Genomic DNA, 14,924 nt, shown 5'->3' on the forward strand with positions numbered 1-14,924 from the left:
TAATCTATAGCCTTTAATGTTAATGTTTAAATGCATACAACAATTTAATAAATTAGTGTTTATTTTAACCTCATAACATTATGTAAATTAAATAAGATACTATATAGTTATCTGATTATAAATATTTGAGAAAAAGTAACTAATTATTTCAATATAGTGGAAACAGTAATGACTTATAAAATAAGACATGTTTCAGACGAACTGCCACTGCATAATTTAGTCGCACCGTTTAAATAACTTTATAAACAAAAGTTTAAATTACACGTGGGAAGATATAAAGACCTTGCTTGTAATCCTGAATAACAGGTGAGGGTTACAAAAAAAAAAAAAAAAGGTAGACTACTTAATATTTTTATTGGACTCTAGCGTAAAAAAAGTTTTTGTTTTTAATTCTTGACCGTCGTTATCCGCCAGTGCTAGTGCGGTTAGTACCTATTCCAGCCAGCATAGTTCTCTGAATTAATTTATGCACCCCAAACACAGGACCGAATCGCAAAGGGCAGGATTTTTAATGAAGGTTTTTTTTTTTATTTCATCAACACCGAGTTTTCCATCATACAGCGTTGGGTAGGTACTGACCGTACCAGCAATGACACTGCAAAAGTTACGAGTAAATGATTAGTTTAATTTCATAGCAGCGATTCATAAACGTTTCAGAAAACATACTTTGACTTATATTCGTACGTGGTACACACATTTTAATACAACAAGCATATTTGCAGATGGTTTGGAAAGTTTGATCACAACTTCTGACTTGAACACGCCCTCGAGGATAGGAGTATAGGACACATTGTAAATCGGAATTCTCACTGAAAGAAAAAAACAAGAGTGATAATACTTTTTTCTCTGTTAAACTACATTATTCATAAGGATACAACATAATTTATCGTGAATAAATTAATTTTAAGTTTAAGTTTTATTATATCAAATTACGGTAAGCATTATGTAATTATAAATTGAGTTGTGCGGTGATACTTTAGATCTTTGAACTAAACAAACCTACATTATTCAAGAACTGTTATACAATATTACAAGACATTAATTTATTAGTTTTGTGCTTTTACAAACATAAAAATTAACATATTTTTTTTTGACATCATTATCTGTTTACATAGATAATAATACAATAACATCATTAACGATACTTAATATTGTGATATTATTCATAAATATAATATAATTGTCATTAAAATATAACCAAAGATTTTTTTGATTATTTAGTTTTGTATAGTTTAAAAATGATTGAGAAATTTGTAATAATACTATACATAATTACATATATTATTATTTATTTATTTTTAAATACTATGGTTTAGGTACCTAACCTAAAAAACCATAAACCATTGAAGTGCATGAATTCGCAATTATTTTTATATTTACCACTCTTGCGTGCAATTAAATGATGGAAGTTTATACATATTTTACGTCAATTTTCTTGCATAATTTTAAATTACTCACAATGCATTTAAAGTTTTCATAATCGATATTATAATATTAGTATTCGCTCTACAACAAACGTAAAAAATAAAATAAAATATAATTTGATGCAAACAAAATGTGTGTCAATATACTTTTCAGCCAGATTGGATGAAAATTTATTATATTTTCAAGTTGAAATTTATCTACATTTTATGTATATATACGCGCCTTCTAGTTTAAGTAAATTAAGTTCGACTATAATATATATGGAAATTTTCACCAGTATGCATACTATACTTAGAATTTACTCTCATTTTTGGGTAAATTAAATTCACCTATATAATAAATTATACACTGTGTAAAAACGTATATATACCTACTATAGTTGGACCATGTAAATTGTCACCATTTATCACAGTGTATAAAATAAAGTTTCAACTACGTTAATAACTATATGTTCGCTTCTATATCTATTATATGTGTGCTCATCCACGGTGGTTTTTTTAATATTTACCTAAATATTAATTAATATACGAATTTAAATAAATAGATAGGCACTTGCCTAGTTGTTGTATTTTAGTTAATCTGAACGTGCATCATGTCCTGGCGTCCTGAAAAAATATTTTTTAAGGATTCCGTACTCGAAGTTTTAAATGTAAATAGATATATGCGTATCTAATAACAGAGATTTCAATACTTTAAACTATACGTTCAAATTTAAAGGATTTTCTAATGATTATTTTCAATATAACTCTAGTGCAGCAATAAACATAATATCATAATAATGAGGGAATATTTTTAGTGGTTTAATATCTATAGATATTGAGTTTATGTAGAATGTACAGCATTGTCACATATATATTTAATATTATAAGTGCGAATAACTACAGCAACACAACCGACTAAAAGTTTTCTATTTTCATCTAAAAAATTCCACTATCCCGGTTTGGTTTATACGAACATATGGCACAACGTGGATAAATTCCGGACTGACACAATCGACCACATTACCGTTTTGTGGTAGGTAATGAAATAAAACTTTCGGCGGGTTGCAACAGTTGAACAGTTTTGTATCTAGATACAAAAAAATGCATCTTTATAATAATTTACTTAGTCTCATCAATTCGTCTAGATAAATTAAATTAAATTGTCCATCAATCCATCAATGTTACCAACCGCCAACCATTTTGATCAATTTATTATATACATTTCATTTTATAGATTTAATCATATTGTATATTTTCATACAAATTGTATTAGTAATTATAGGTACTTACACCTTTTCTGATAATAGATGTTTATATTTAATTTGTTTTATAGTTGATAATATTGTAATAAATATGATATTTTTTTAGATTTATCATCAGTGAATTAATTTATTAATAATAAATGACAATTGGTTTTATTCGTGTGTATTATTATACTAAATTTATAAAATAAACGGCTACAAATATTTAAAAAGTTATGACTTGAAATAGTTTTTTTGCAAATATACGTAGGGTAATTACATATAATTAAATAAAAAAATAAAAAAATCACATGAGTTCCGAATTCACAGACACGTAAGCGTGGTTATTCGTTTAAAAATAATATATTCATTTTTGTATAAATAAAAAATAAATTTTACAATATTGGTGGAAAGGTATTTATCGATAAAAATAAAAATTTGAATATTTATTTCTAATTTTAATATCCATATACCTGCATGTTTTTACGAAATTACCTTTATATCTGTATCTAGATATTTTTTTTTTTGTAGTCTGGCCTCAACACCGATGGCTTCGGGGACGATAATACACGTACGCTTCGTGGACGTGTGTCACGGGGTTGAAGCCAAAAGGGTAGAATGTCGAACCTGGTGGGAATTCTAAAGCGGGGCGGAGTCGATTTGTATATAGGTTCGAAGTGCACTTATCTATATTGTATACGGACAAACCGACAGATTTAGGCATTTGTCAGTTTTTCGGGAGACACGTTCGTGTCGGTACAGGTCATTGTCGAGACAATCCTCCCGGCGGCGTCGTGGAGGTTAATGTCAAAGGCACGCCAAAGGTATATGCACCTACATTATAGTGTTTATTAATCGCGTGACAGCAACTATATAGATATGGTGGAGGAGGAAGTGTCGGCGGCGGCGGCTCGTGTCAGCGTCCAAAACGTATTTTGGCACCACGGCGGTGTCGTTAATCAATTCGTAGAACAATTCGCACGGTCAATCGTCGGACCGCGTCCGACAGCCATTAATCACGAATCGATAACACAATAATATGTTCGGTAAAACAGCTAACCGATGAAAAGTTTCCTCCCTCCGTCTTTATAATACCATTTCGTTTCGCAGTACACAATACCTACACTTTTCCTGCACGTCACACGTTTAATGTTTGTATAAAATGTTTCCCTAAAAAGAGTACATACGCTGACCGGACAAAATAAAGTGTTTCTAATTGAAGACATGTTTGACATGTTTACATTGCGCATCTCCTCAGATTACTGTTCGTGTAGGTACCGACATAATTATTTTTGTGTTTAATGTTAATCGAAAAATGCACTTAACCACTTGAGACAAGCGTCTGAAACGTTTTGTGAACAGCTAATAGATGCAAAAAGTTGAAATACGACTATTTGAAAGTGCACTTTCAGCATGCTGATCTCTTAACAAATGGTTTTTATCGAACTACTGTTTAGTTGAAAATATTTGAGACTATATTTAGTGACCAATGAATAAATAACGGTTTTCAATTTATAATTTGTAACTTGTGAAGTTGTAACATCGAATACAATATAACGTGCATATAATCACTTTCATGTTTATTTAATAAAATATAAACGATCACATCAAATGACTAAATCATTTTTTTTTTGTACTTATAATAAAACTTGACGTACGGCGTACGATTGAGGCCACAATAAATGATAACTTTAGCTGTCAAAACATGTTTCTATATGTTACCATCGGTATATAATGACTTGTAGAATAATAATGGTAGTAAAACAACATTTTTTTTTTTCAATAGAATGAGTTGAACTTTATTTTGAAATTATCGAATTGTTTTTGTTGAACTTGTATGTTTTATGTTTTTAATTGAAAATGTGATGATTTTAAACATAATAATTATTACAGAATGTAAAACTCATAAAAAAATTCTGTACAACAAAAGTCACAACTGGCAAAATAATGGACATGAATTCATGAATATCATCTAATTCATCTCTGTCAAATGAAAAACATTTTTGGACATGCCTTAAACCATATTGTTTTGTGATTACAGACAATTGGTGTGTGTATAATGTCAAGATACCACGTTAAATATATTTTAAAGAAAATATACGTATTATTTCATCATCTTTGAATTCTTCATTTTTCATTTTTCTTTATATTTCGAAAATAATTAACTTATAACATTGATTATAAAATTATAAATGCTTAATAACCACTTAATTTATTACTATTCAGTCGTACATAACTGTTTTCAACCATATTAAGTCATGGATCGATTTCGAAAAAAATGTAGTTACTCACTTGAATATTATTATGAAACTCTATGTTTACCATAATATACTTAATACGCAGGATAATCCATTAAATATGCACAGTGCACACTCAGTCAAATTTTGAGTGCTGAATTTTTTTTCGTGAATTTCGAAGTAAGTACTATAATATATAGGTACTCAAATAATTAATGTACAACATTTTTGAAAAATTTTGTCCTTTCTAAAATTATACACAATTTCTTACAAATTGGAGTAAAATAAAAATATAATTTAGTTATATTTTAATAAATGTAGATACAAAAAAAAATATATTATGTAGATATTCGAATAAATGACGTTATATTATAAAAATTGAAAAACAACCATCAAATGTACATCAAATTAATAGAGAGATATACAGTTAACGTCTGATACAAAATAAATCGAGCATCTGGACTAATTGAAAAACAGAAAGATATTAAACGATAATCGAGAAGAATTATGATAGATTGAATGAGTATTTAACTTAAACAGTAATTTTCGATATTTTTTTTAGTTAAGTAGGTACTTAATTAGTAAGAAGAATAAAGAAAAAATATATCAATATTTATAAGTATAGCATAAGTACCTATAGCTACTTAGAATATGAGTAGATATTAATTTATATTATATACATATTACAAAAAAATAGTAAAATTTACGTCAAAACAATATAATACGATTGTATTTTAGTTAAATTGTTTCTAATAAAAAAAAAATAAATCCTAGTTTTAATAAAATATATGTGTTTATATGTGTTATTTTATATACGTCATGGGTTTTGAAATATTTCGATCAAAATTGGACATTTCATAGTAATTTTAAAATGACAATATTTGCCGTCTTAGTTATAAAGATGAAATGCTTGGCATAATATTACAATTTACTGTAAATATTTAAAATATCTCACAAGCTATGAAGATATCAAAAGAATCACGTTTATTTAATTGTTGATAAAATAAAATAGTTTTACCTACATAGTGATGATATTTAATTAATTTCATGGCCAAATGTAATATTTATATAATATACATAATTATTATATAAAATATTTGCATACAATAAAATAATGTGTAACTTTGTATAAACTAACAATTTCCACAGAATAGGTACCTAAATTATTTCAATAATATCAACAATTTAATCAAAAGTTTATATTTATTTTTACCTTATTTAATAATTGAAGCTCCTTATAAAATGTTTATATAATTTATTATATACTCACTACCTATTAAACATTTTTAAATTTATTGAATTTTCTCATTTAATGTTAAAGTGTAATTTGAAAGTATAATAATGAATTTAATTCAAACAAAGTTAATAATAAGAAAACTTTTGTTCCTGGAAGGAGTGAAAATTAAATTTGAGAGAACTGCGCCTATCGTTTATTGAATTAGTTTAACTGAAACACTTTGTGTATTCTCGAATATGTTGAACCATAATAATTTACGGTACGCACAATCGTAAAAGCAGAAGATTTACAAAGTTCTATTGTACTCATAAGAAGGGTTAAGAATAAATATAAATAGTCTATATTCTATATTCTATGTATCTTATAAATATTTTATTCTATCTAAACTCCAAAACAAGGATTTACAAAGACATATATAATGCATTATACATAGCTCATAAATCGTTTATTTTTTAAATAAAAAATATCTAATGTATTTTATGATCATTAATGTTGTGTAGGATCATAGTTCAGTCTACAATACATGGTCTCCTTTCATTCCATATGATTTAGAACAGAATGTTGCATTTATCATTAATCATTAGGTAGTCATTGGTAATAACTAACATTTAGTCAATCTGGTACTCTGGTTAATTAAAGAATAATTTAAAAGATAATATATTAAAAATTAAAATAATATATAGTTTTATATAGTTTTATATTATATAGTTTCAAAACCATATTATTATGTTCCTACTGTTCATATTTTTTCAATGTGATAATAATATCGGTTTTATGATGCTCTTATAAGTTATTTTATAAGTACCTACTACATATTTTGATCAATATATTTCAATTGCGTATTGTGGTTATTATTAAGTTTTTTTTATCTTTTACTTGACTAAAAATAATTTAAAATATCAATAATTTGATGTTTTTCATAAAAAAGAACCAAAAATATAAAGTGATTTCAATTTTCAAGTATGACAAATGACGATATAGATCTTAAAACTTTGGTTTTAAATTATGACATCAACAGCAAATATAAATTACGAATGTAAATCTAATTGTGTTTCAAGGCTTTATTCTGGTATTTCTTTAGATGGTGTTAAATTATTTATGATCAGCTTTTTACTACTTTTACATTATAAATAAATTTGAAACAATTCAAAGAGAATTTTCTCAATACGCCTCTACATTAAGTATCACATCATATTACAACAAATAAACAAATAACAGGAAAGAATTAACAGTAATCTATGGTTTCATCCCCATGAGATCTCATCGCTCAGTTTTGTTTAACTAGATTTTCCCACCATTATTTAGCCACTTGGGATTTGAGTCCAACAATTAGTTGACCGATTTTCTCTTTATTTGTTATGAATCCTATCTAATGATTAAACTCTAATTTATATGAAAAAAAAATTAAAAGTAAAAATATTTAGATACAATCTCTGTAAAGAACGGTATAATATTGTATATCGAAGCGTAAATTGAAATGTTTATCTTCTACTCCCTATTACTTCTACTATTACTATACTTGTACTACTACTATTACAGTATTTCATTTTTTTTTTGTTTCATACAAAAATTACTTTCTTTTGTCGTATTTAATACCAAACCGTCTTCAGGATTTGTTAAACAATTTATGGGCTCACATTTAAAGTAGGTGGGCTAAAACGTAATAATAATAACGATAATGGAAAATCCAAAAAAACATACGAAAAGAAAACAGAAGAAATAATATCATTGTTATTGTTTATGTGGAAAACTTCAGTCAGCTATTGCTTTTTTATTATTAATTACGAGAAAATTAATATTTTCATATAATAATTAAAACCTTTCCTTGATCATTACTCTATATAATGATGCTACCCATTGTTAGAGATGAATTTAAATTGTATTTATTTAAGTTTTTAACATACAAAGTAAAATATTATGATGAATAATAATTTTAATTAGATATTTTAAAGTAGGTACCTTTATATATTTGGGAAAAAGTTCATAGTATGATGACATTTTATCGCTTAGAAACTCCAATAGATAGAACAATAATTTTGTTTATTTATATATTTGAATTAACAAACATCTTATTTTGTATTAATATCAAAAAGAGGGAGCAATGCGGTGTACAGTTTTACTAAGTAGATGGTGTATTTTTAGTTCCTTTTTTTTTCAACTAAAATTGGGTCATTTTTTTCTCTATTTTTATTTTATACAGTTGGAAATTTTAATTTCAAAGAAATACACACATTTAACACCAAGTAAATTATATTATATTTTCCAATATATTCAATGTATTTTCAAATAATCTTGTATATAGGTACTTAAATAATTCTAATGGAAATTAGTTTCGCGTAAAGTCATATTTTGAATTGATGCATTCGAATGTATAAAAAATAATGTACACATCTATATCCTTTACCCAGGTGAGCGAAGCAAAAAAAGTTCCGAGCACCAGTTTTTGTTTTCTGTCAGATTTTTTTATTTATTCCAATAATGCGAATATTTATTTTCTTGAAAATGAAATTTTTTATTTCTGCTTCTTTAGAAAATTGTTACCTGAAACATTTTAATCTGAACTCAAATAACATTCAAGGTGTGTTCAATGAATAATAAATCAATCTAGTTTATTTAATTTTAATAATTTAAAGATCATTAAATCGTTTCACGGAAAACAATTAAACACTTTGGTGGACGAAAACGTCGACAATATAGCTGGTCAATAAATTATTCAGAATTAATTCAAAATCGTTTTAAACTTTTTAAATAATTATTATATGAATATTATAATATACTGACTGATGGATTTTGATTTTTTTCTTCATATAATTTTGAAGTTTTTGGTTATTAAGTTTACTGATACTCATTAATTTGTCTATTTTAAAATACGTGTATGATTGAGCAAACGCATTTAACAAAGTGTTCAAAATATATTGGATATGATCCAAAAAACGTTAAGAATATATTGAAACACTTAAATATCAAAATAATGTCAAATAAATATCATAATAGGTACATATTTAATAATTGTCATCTACACGAAGTTAAACTGTTTTTTCTAAACAAGGAGTAATAGGTATTAAACAATATCGTTAACTATTCACGAAATAGACATCCAGTCATCCAGACTCTAGTCATAATCTCATCAACAGAATGCTGACTCCCATTTTTTAGTACATAATTATAAATATTAATCCAATTTTACATATTATATTTTATATTTATTTAAGATCATTTTTAAGGACTATAGTTCTTAATACTTAAACTACTCATTCAAATTTTGATTTAGAAACGTCGATATTTTCAAAAAAATCACGAGCTCGATAATTTACATTGTAAAAGGTTGGTTCTCATTTGGAAAAAAATTTGGTATCTCCACAAGACACTCCTTAAATCGTATAAAAAATTTGAATTATTGTATATATGGTCCTTAAGTATACTTAAAAATTCCAAAAATAAGAATTTGAATAAGTTTATTAATAAAGAAAAAAATGGAGGTGAGCATGCTTGGTAAATTGCCATGTATATTATATTTGATATTTTTATGACGAAATTGTGCAAAACAAATAATTGATATTAGGTACTATAAAAATAAATTTACAATTTATGAAAATATTATTGAGAATTATGACATAAAAAAATGTGATTACATGTCCTTAAAACCTGCAGTATTCTTATTAGTTTTAAGATTTATTTCATTACAAAAACTTTTTTGGTAGATAATTGGTAGTTCGGTAGAAGACGATAAGTACTTAAAATTGTTGTTCGTTAACTGTACATTGTACATATGTGAACAACTGTGTAAATGTGTAATATTGTAGTATGAAAATCAATTACTTAACTTATATAGTTTTTAAAATTGATTAGGTATGTACCTATAATTATTAGGTTTAATACTATAATATAGTGAGTGACATCACTGACATCTTAATTTTATTTATGTTTTTGGTCATCAAGAATTGTTTTTATACAGTCATGACATGATGTTTTTCAAGAATGTTTCCGGCTGGTTGCTTATTTCCAAGCACTTACACATTTTTTTTTTTTAATGAAAACGTTTGTATTTAAGATTCTGAGAGAAACTAAAAACCTATTGGTTTTACGATGTCTTTTTTTTTATTGTATGTCTTATTATTTAATTTTAACGAGCTTCACTCAGTATCATTTTTTGAATTCAATGATAATAATATGCCATTAACTTTTGTTATTTTTTATTTACTTCTTTATTTCATAATACTGTAGTAGGTACATCTTCTACAATAATATTTCATTTCATCGAGTTGTGTAGCTCGGAGCTCCTTATCAAGTTTATTCGAATAGCGTATAATCAAAGAATTGTGTATACAATTCATTATGCCCGTTAAACGCTGTATAATTATTATTATAGAATACATTGTGCAAAATGGCGATTATTATGAACTGTCCTGGTACTACTTTATAATATTATATAAGTAGAAGTACAGTTAATTTTCTGGAAAAAACAACGGTATGAGTGTTTTATAGAGAGGTCTAATATCGACCGACAGTAAAGATTTATTATTGCATAGTGATTATTATACAAGGCGCTTCACCAAGCGTGCTCGCCCACTATATTTTTTCAAATTTTAATTTATTCAAATATCGATTTATTCAATATAGAAAAAATATAAAATTGGATCTAGTATTTATTATATTCGGACTATTCTGACAAATTATAAAATGTTGATGGTCTAATATTAATTACTAAAATGATCAAATCATCATAGCTCCTATATCTTCTAATCCAATTATCATAAACCTATTATCCTAGATAGACAACGTTGAATACCTCAAAACTACGAATTTATATTTAGATACATCAAAATTTCCAAAAAAGTATCCTGATAACAATTTATAAAAAAAAAGTGATTCTTGTTTGAAAAAAATTAAGTTGGTATTGACACACAGTAAGTATTAACTCATATGGTATAAAAAAAAAAAAATATTTGAAAATACATAAATATATTTAAAAGTTCCCAAAATTAGAATTTGATTACTATTAACTGCATTGTTGAAGGAAAAATGGAGTGAGTATGCTGAATCTCTGTACAGCAATGATTATTTTGTGCAGACAATTATTTCCGATGAAATAGACTTATGAATGATAATTGTAGACCTTTGATTGTCATACCGAACGATTGTCGTACATTTTTGATAATAATCATGTAATTATAATTTCTAACACTCATCGATCTATATTGATTATAATACATTGGTCATAGACGTATGGAAATTAATCATTTTTCCTACAAAAATATTGTTAAATACATGTATGTAAAGTTAGTTGATTGTTTCAATATTATGTTAAACTATTGGTGGAAGTTCCACAAGTGTAATTTATTTCATTTATATTAAACGAAAAACGGTTTTTTTTTTAGTCAGTACAAATATATTGTTCTGTGAGTTTCTTAAAAATTATTAATATTGATTGTAACTTCAAATATTAATACAAATATTAATTTAAAGAGATCTATTGCGCACTGCGAAACCATAGAATTCGACATATGGGTCATAACTCATAACTCATAACATACGTGGTTTTTTTCCTATCTGACTTAACTAAAATTGGCTTCACTAAAAGAGTATTTTGATTTTCTTTTTATTCATTTTAATTTTTAATTAAATATGTAGTTTAAGATATTACATCTGAAAATGTTAGTTTTATTCAATAATATAATTTTACTACAAATTATTCAATCAATATCGAAACTCAAAATTTAACAGCAATAATGAAACAGCAATAGTAATAATGATGAACAATTTTATATACTTAAATATACAATCATTTTCTGATCTGTTTTTACTACCCCTAAGACCCTAGAAATAAACGTGCAAAATATTTGGGCTAACTTTTTACAGGAGAAATAAAATACAATTTAAGGAATAAAAGTTTTATAAAAAAAGTCAAGTAAATTCGAACAAAAGTATGTAACACTAGATGTACATGACAAAGGGCGTTATTCAGATTTATATTACTATAAACATATTATACGTGTATAATATGATTATTTACAACCCATTTATGATCTCGAAAGATACTTTAGGATTCAACAATTAATAATTAAAATATTAAATTTTAATATATTTATCATTCAAGCGTAACTAAGATAAAAATTACAGAGAAAATTAAAGTAGTGGAGTGGACACACTTCATAGTTTACAGTCCGGCACTGGTATTAAGCTTTTCCGGTTATTTGTTTTTGCATGAGAGGCGAGCATTTAAGCAACACGTCATGCCATGTTCTTAAACGCATAACTGTCTTCTACAGTTCAAATACAAATGGTCTAGATGAAAATTAATTCACTAGGTACTAAACAATTTAGAGGAATTAACCCACTTGGGTTTCTTAATTTTCTAACTAAAATAATATGTATATTTTCATGTCAACAATTTTTAAGGGGTTTTGAAGTGATATGTGAATATTATGTCCTAAATCCCCTTTAATTGTGCCTATGGACTGTTATAAATTAGATTGGATGGCTTGACGTGGCGTGGTGGTTGCAATAAATAACCCAATGTGATTTAGAGTAAGTAAAATCTGCTGTCACTAGTTCCCGGATGGGTGACCACCCGGGTTCGTAGTGGCAAAAACCTTGCGTGTTGCTAACCTACCGTTTCAACCGTACCAAACCTACCTAACCGTAATCCCTACACTAGCTAATGAAGATAGTTACCAGGCTCAAATTCATTAAAAAAAAAAAAAAAAATTATATTGGAAAATGTCTTCTCAAATGTCGTCCATACATGATACATATTATATTATACAATAGCTATTCAATGAGTTTTTTTATATGAATAAAAGTATATCAAAATTGTTTGTACACATAAATTCTAAGTAAACCTTTGTTTTCAATGTTTCCGTAGGGTCTGATAAATAAATTATATTATACATAGTAACCTAGTTCGATCTATAGAAAATGAACTACAATTTTAACAAAAAGATACAGTACGTATACTAGTATATGCTCTGGGGACAAGTGGGAAAAACGGATAGGACGAGTGTTGATTGGAAAGAATGACACACTTCCACAGAGAATAGAATATTCCTGACACTTTTCTAATACTCTAGTATAATTTATTCAAATTATAGTTTGCTTAAACCCATTTAAAAAAATTGTTTATTCATGTATAAACGTAAAAATGAAGAAAGTTTAGAATTTTGAAAAAAACATACTTCAAATAATAATAAAAGTTATATTACATTATTAATTACCAAGCTATACAATACTATATCCACCTAATAATTTAGATCTCGTAAAAGCGTGTACGTGTAAAATTAAATTTAAAAAAAAACAACAAAAAAAATTATGAATTGTTACTAAAAACATAGAATAAAATCAAAACAAGAATTTCTACATATTTTTGTTGGTTGCCTACCAACTATCATAATACAATAATAACATGTATCTCAAATATATTATGCAGTACATATATTAAATAGAAAATATCTAATAACACACATAGGTAAAATGTAGTAGTATCTTGTGTGAATTAGAAACTTAATTTAAATGTTAAATACAATTGTTGTTGATTATTTACTGATTTAAAACTTTGTTTCAAATAAAAAAATACTTACATAACTTAAAACTTTCCTCTTGGATACAAAAATAAGATTAGAATCAATTAAAACTAATACATTTAATGTATAGGTACAATTAATATATCATACTCACAAGTATTTAAACTAAATCATTACATTTTTATTTCTGATAATTAATTTTAATTCTTAGTTTACAAAACATTTCATACTGTAAATTAAATTATACTAGAAAAAGGCTCTTCTTGTAGGTATGAAGTAAAAACGACAAATTTAATGAAATTATTAAACTAAGACGTGATGAAGTTGTACAATCTGAAGAGAGGAAACTAACATTGTCTATCTCCTTCATTAAGAATATGTCAAAATTACCATTATTTTTAAACAATATCTCAAAACTTTGCAAAATAAATGAAAAACCTACCTATAGGCTATAGTTATTAGGTATTGCATTAATTGGCTATACCTACTTACATAATATAATTATATACTTATAATAATTGACTATATTATAATCTACTATTTATATAATAATTAATTTTGTTTCTTTCAAACTAAAAACAATAAATAATGAATAACATTAGGTATGTACAATTTAAATATTTTAAAAATTATTTAAAATAATATGCTAAATTTATTGTTTTTAGTTTAATAGTAATTTAACTTATAATTCAAATATTAAATATTATTGGTGACGGAAATATCGGTAGAACTGTAATCAACAAACGCAATCCAATTCATAATTTTTCCTTTATAAGTTATAATCATTGTTATAAATCACCACCCTGCACTCTGCAGCACTAATGTTGAGGGAATAGCTTCGAAGGACGGATTACCCTTTCTTTTCAAAATCTTTTCCTCTGATTCAATTCACGATTTCCATCTAACCTAACCTTACGTAATATGTTAGTTTAATGTTTCTAATTTAAAACAAAAATGTTGTCTACAGCTAATATACGTTCTTTCACTTATATAATATATTGTATATAGTCATTTATTTTATAAATACAATTTTTGATATAAGTTTTGTAGAAAATTACGATGATTTAAAGGGGTGAAATACTGAAATGTATGAAATTGTTTAAAATGTAATTAGATTAATAAAAACCATGAGAATTTGAAAAAAAAACTGTTCGAATGTATTAAACCAGTTAAACTTATTTTTAAGTTACCTATTAAAAAATACTTAATATGTATGCATGGAATTTGTATTCTTATCTGCATTGACGCAATTTAAACTTTTAGCTTGGGGGGGGGGGGGGGGG

At 26.0% G+C, this 14,924-nt stretch overlaps 1 protein-coding gene across 1 annotated transcript in view; it reads left to right on the forward strand.

Moving 5' to 3' along the window:
- The window catches only part of LOC100166492, a 42,617-nt gene that overhangs the window by 942 nt on the left and 26,751 nt on the right, over positions 1-14,924 (forward strand). The gene's annotated exons all lie outside the window — the stretch shown is intronic.

The sequence above is a fragment of the Acyrthosiphon pisum genome, chromosome A1 (assembly GCF_005508785.2).
Source record: "Acyrthosiphon pisum isolate AL4f chromosome A1, pea_aphid_22Mar2018_4r6ur, whole genome shotgun sequence".
Taxonomy (NCBI): domain Eukaryota; kingdom Metazoa; phylum Arthropoda; class Insecta; order Hemiptera; family Aphididae; genus Acyrthosiphon; species Acyrthosiphon pisum.